Source organism: Varroa jacobsoni, unplaced genomic scaffold (assembly GCF_002532875.2).
Source record: "Varroa jacobsoni isolate VJ856 unplaced genomic scaffold, vjacob_1.0 scaffold_1077, whole genome shotgun sequence".
NCBI classification, from domain to species: Eukaryota; Metazoa; Arthropoda; class Arachnida; order Mesostigmata; family Varroidae; genus Varroa; species Varroa jacobsoni.
The window spans coordinates 71303-77250 of NW_019213979.1; positions in this window are offsets into that span (position 1 = coordinate 71303).

The following is a 5948-nucleotide window of genomic DNA, read 5'->3' on the forward strand; positions in this document are numbered from 1 at the left end:
TATTTCCTAAAATCGATATGTGCAAAAGAGCTACAAATTGAAAATCTGAATCAGCTTTCAACACTTATCCGTTTCCTTGCAACCTAAACGAAGTTCATTTGTTTCCATACTTCACGGCTTGTCAAGATCTCTTATGAGCCCCATGTGCTGGCTTTCAGCTTATGAGGTCGCTGCCATAGTGAGACTCTCGGTCTGAAACCTACAACTATCTGTAAAGCCAGTAGCAGGAAGCGTGCTGCGAAGATTCCTCCTCCATGGTTACACAGTCGGCGAACTGACTAAGCGGTTATAGCCATAGCAATTTACGTCTCTTCGAGGATGAACAAGGATGCCTCCGGACACTATAGGGCATGACATGTCATTCAGGACTGCGTCGGAGATGTCCAACGGAGAAATTTATTGGTCTTTCTATTTGCTACAGACAGACACATGCTCTCATATATATATACCGCCATCTGCAGTTATAGAGATTGCCATCACTTGCGCAGGTGTGTATAAATTCGCAAAGGGATTAGGGATATAGGACAACTATTTAGAGGTGAATGAGACTACAATAGAGAGAACGCTATCCCGAAGTCGAAATTGTAGAACATGATCTGCAGACCTCAGAGCATTTCTTGGATCGCAATGCGCTGGAAAAAGCCGGCTAATAGAGAACTCTATTGTTAACGCTCTGGATTCAAATACTGACAATAGCTCTTGGCCTACTGGGTAGTTGTTTTGAACCAGTCATGTGCCTAATTTAGTGGGTGTCGTCAACAAATTTCGAATTAGTTCGCTGGCGTCGTCTTGAGATGAACGGGTACATATGTAGAAAACAGAAAGGAGAAATGTTTAGTCAAGCGCAAAGTAAATAAGGCCGTAAGGGAATTAATAATATTAAGGAGTACATTAGTTTATTGCTTTGCGCACCTTCGTTTCAGTTATTTCCATGACGATCCTTTTTACCATTTAGTAAACGGCATGATCCGAGACCTACCAGTACAATAATGCTTACAACGGTTAAATCGAGTTACCGTTATTTCTGAGGAGCTACGATCAGGTTCTTTTTCCTATAAAATATATAAATAAAAAATATGTAAAAAAATATGTACCTGTTTTCTTTCGCCCTCACTCTCCTGTACACACGTTTGCCTACAAGAAAGGCAAAGTTTGCAGAAAAGCCTATGTCTCTTCAGTCCCATAGAGTATTACCTTTTCTGGTATATATGCGCGCGTAGCAAAGTGAGTGTGTTTATTTTAATACTCCTATTTTGTGTATCTCTATTTTGGCTATATCGTTCTAGAGTCTGGTAGAATTAACTCGCCTAAAGTCTCGATTTCCCTATTGAATCATACTCAATCTGTTTCAATGCTTACGGTTGTATTTGTGTTTTATGTTGTTCGTGGTTAACCTTCACAAACAGCGAATGAGCTGAACTTTAGTTACAATATAAACAGAGTTCGCTGCAAATGAAGCGGATTACTCAGATTTGACTACAATGGTCAGTTCTTGTTGGTATAACAAACGTATTGGATTATACAAATAAACAATATATATGCCCCACTACTCTATCTATATCATAGATTAAATCGGCCAGAGTGGTGGTATATTGGCCACTTTGTTGTCATGCGACCCATACGCGCAAACGCCTTCAATTACCCCCTATGAAATGCCAATGCGAATACTCTTTCCGCCATTTTTATTGTTCTGCAGGATAGCTACGGAAAGAAGACATTTTGTACATTATTAATGGCGTTATGAGAGCTGCGGCTTTTCGGCCTAAGTCACTTAACGAGCAACTAACACAAAGTTATTGGGTACCGCAAACAGCAGGGTGATCATTGTTCGGGGAAAATAAGTGTTACATAAAGGACTCACATGTGTAAAACGGCCAGCGGGTTAAGTTTACAGGGCATGCGCAATTGGTTGACTCTCTATTTGGGGAGCTAGATATGAAAAACACTCGGATATTTTCAATATGTATTTAAAACAGCGCGTTATGACATTTAAGGGATTTCTTCGATCTGTACGTTAAATAGCACGAAATGACGCGTTCAGTGCAAGATCACAGTTTTCTTATTCGATAAGAGCGATTTTACATCTAAAACTTGAACTTTAATGATCCAAACAAGTTTGCGAGAGTTCAACAGTGGTATTCCACCGAACAGTTGTAAGTTACATTTGCGCGCGGTGAACGCACCCTATTCTCTGAAATATCAGGCGGACGTAGTTGTACCGATCCCAAACATTAGGACAGGTAAATGACGCGAACACCAGCTTCGCTGCGAGCGTCAGAGGAATATTATTAGAAGGTTAACAAAATGGTTGTACGTATGAACAATTTTTCAAACCACAATAACATTGACCGATTTTTAAAAGCCAGTCTCCGACCTCAGTCTGAAATTGGCGCAACGAGTTTTATTTGGAGTTATACATACAGCACAGGTGTATGAACGTGCATTCGGATATAATAATTTACTCTTAGATGGTGGCCTAGCTGTATAATCAAAATGTGTACAATTAAAACCTGAAAATGAGGTTTAAAACAGTATGTGCTTTTTGTCTGCTTTTCTGTCTTTCAAATCTTTTTATTTTTTTAAATAGAAGAAAATAAGGACCAATTTGTTAGACCTAGCAAACAGGAACGAAAAGAGGTTGTTTTAAAGAAAAAAAAAAAAAGAAAAAAAGGTTCGACTGAAGCTTTTTCTACTTCACTCTTATTTCACTGTCCCCCTCTCCTTCTCCTAGTTTGTCCTAAACCCCGAATTCGCCCTCCTTTCTCCATCTTTCTAGACCGTTCCTCGGCCCTCATCTGCCCCTTCTGTTTCAGTCGTTTTCGAACATATCTACTAGCCTGTTGACGTTTTTTATTTGGGGTCCGGTTTTATATTCGCCATCGGGGACGGAGGTAGCCGGAAGAAGACTATGACGACAAGGAACCCGATGTCGAAAGAACTATACTTTGTTCTTCTTTTTCCCCCTTTTAAGGCATGCTTTCAACCTCAGGCAAGCGTTTTCTGTTTTAGATACCCTATTTCTCTTTATTTATATATCTTCCTGAGGTTAGCTAATCTGGTACAGGCTGCTTTTCTTGCGTGGTCTAACATCTTTCTCAAGGACATCTCATATTAAAACCGTACATGCTATAAGAGGATGAAGTACGTAGACAGGTGACGTTGTGTTCAGGGAATTGCCGTTGTGGCAAGAGGGCGGAAATGTGAAAATCGGCCGGCGCGAAAGGAAATGGAGTGATACGGGTGCTGTAAAAATATCAGTCCGTCGGAGTAGAGTAGCTTCCATAGTAGTTTCCATATTTCGAAATGTTAGTTCGCGATTTAACATGTAACGCGCAACGTGTTACAGCAAGGGGTCCTAACTCGTATGTATTTCTAGGAGACCCATGGGTATGAATATTTATTGTAGCGGTATGAATATGCACGAAAACGAATAGCTAAAAACAATCTTAAACATTATCACTTGTAACAATGTGTTTATATTATACAGTATTAGTCAAAGGCGAAACGAGAGTAAAATAACTTTTTCATATGACGCTTCGTTTGATGAGTCGTAAATGAGTGAGTAGGAAACACTTCATGGGCTTCATGAGATACACTATCTGATTCTATTAGATTCAGCATCTAGCGGGGCATTGAACATTAGCTGAAGAGCAGCACGAAAGGCAGAGCCTTAAACTTCTTGACTAAGTTGTTCTTCTACCTTGCAAAAATCATGTTTGGATTTCGAAAAGTTCTGTTCGTCCAGGTATTGCCTGTAGTACCAATGGAAAGAACTTCCTATCTCAAGGGTCGGTCAAATCAGTGCTGTCGTTAGGTTTCTTAGATGTATTCGACCACCTCGTCTATATGGCAGTAGGACTTTGTACGACAATAAGCACCAACTGGGATATGCCTTTGTTGAATTTACAATTCCAAAAGCACGTTGTGTAAGCCTACATTTTGGACCTTTTGCTTTTTTTGCGTCGCCTGATATTCGGGTAGCGGTTCAGATATTGCGTTCAATGTGTATCTAATTTGATTGTATAAATACATTAGTTACGTACTTTTTTTCTCTGAGGAAAATTCGTTTCGATGAGATAGTCTTTTTTTGGTTTCGGCTTTTCAATTTGTCTACGTTTGTTATCCTGCTATAAGTTAGTTTAGCGGTCTGGCATGGGTATTTTGCTGTTCCTCTTAATGAACGTGACTGGATTGATGAATGGAACAGAAAATGTAGTCTTCAGACGATTAAATACAGATGTCATGTCGCTTCCACGTCATTCCGTGGTCTGGAACACGATAGTTCAACATACAATGCCATTTCCATAGTGAAACTTCAATATAACATTACGTTTTGTACCAGTGGCATTTAATTAAACTATAATTTCGGTGTTTGGGGGTATACGCTCGCTCACGCCACCCTCAATTTTATTTCTTTGTTCTTTCTGGCTACTATAAATAACTGCTATCTTTTCGTTTCACAATGTCCGTTCGTTGTAACAGCTCCCCCATATTGCAGTTGCAAAAGTGTTAACTCTTCTCCGAGATACATATGTATTACGGCGAAGTATCATACTAAATTACTGAATTTATTTTCACTACTTGGCTCAGCTTGATTGACAACATGAATGTACTCAAGTGTCACGACTTCGTTCCAATGCAGTGAGGTTGTATTGATTATTAATAAAGTGACACCTATGTCTGTAGCAGCTGGTCGTCATATTGCTGGAACTCTGAAACTGCGATCAAGTTCAAACAATAACAGCCTGTCTCCGGCAAGATGTCACTTTATCCCGTGCAGGACTCAACAGCTAATTATTTCGCAGTGATTACATCCGCAAGCGGCTTGTCACAAGCCAGTTTGCACTCAACTTGAGATCAACTATATTAAAGTTTGTACAAAGTTGCACGATTTCGGGAAGCCAGGCTGAAGACATTTCTTGAGTTCGATATGGTGTGTGATGTCTTTCTTCTATGCGTAGTTCAAAATGTAGCTTTTAAATTAGAGAACCAATTTCAAAGGGGCTTTGAAGATATTTTCGTATTATGACGGAAGTACTTCAATTCTTCCTTGCAGACATTTCGACTTTCATACTCGTTTACCTATTGATACCTTTACATAGGCTTTGTCATCTCAGCCAGTCTTGCATCCAGAGCAGCAATTCAACGGTTCCTAAAGTGATTATCGCACATTGCTCCTACCTTTTAGAAAACGGTGATCTTATAGGACCACTCCCCCTGTCCCAACTCACCCCACCCCACCCCACCCCACTAACCATAGCAGTATAAAAATATGAAAGAGTAATTTCTCCTTCGAGCTTATAGCTTCCTATTGAGGAAACTTTCATTCACTTCAGCTTACCACACCTATGGAATAGAAAAAGAAGAGGTCGAACAGAAACAGGGATATTCTCGTAATAATAATATTTAGTTTTTGATGACTATCTGGCAGTCTGTTCTGTGTTGTTTAGGGGCCGGTACCTTTGACTGCAGTCACACTGAATCCTTTCGCAATCCATCGTTTACCTTCATAATCAGAATTAATGCATCTGACTCTCCTATCCACAGGTCAACCGCAGCAAAACCGAATTAAACAAAACCTCTACGTCGGACCGAATTGAGCGGGTATCAGCCGAACAGAGAACCTCAGTTGCAACGCTTGTTCCTTTACCTATCAGTTTGTTGTCTTTTTGTGCTTTAGATAATTATATCATCGACAAACCAGTTAACTGCGACCCTTCCACCACGACCGTCGACACGCAGGCACCCATACTTTTGTTGTTATTATTGACATTTACTACTGTTTCATTGAATTTATAAAATTTCTTTTAAGGATTGTTTTAAGGGCAGATATGCAATTTATTTATAAATTCAATTTATTCCAGCCTCAAACACCACTGCGGGAAGTAAGATGCGTGGAAGATGACTCATTGAAATGCTGCAAAGCGCGCTTTTTCTCCTATCTCACA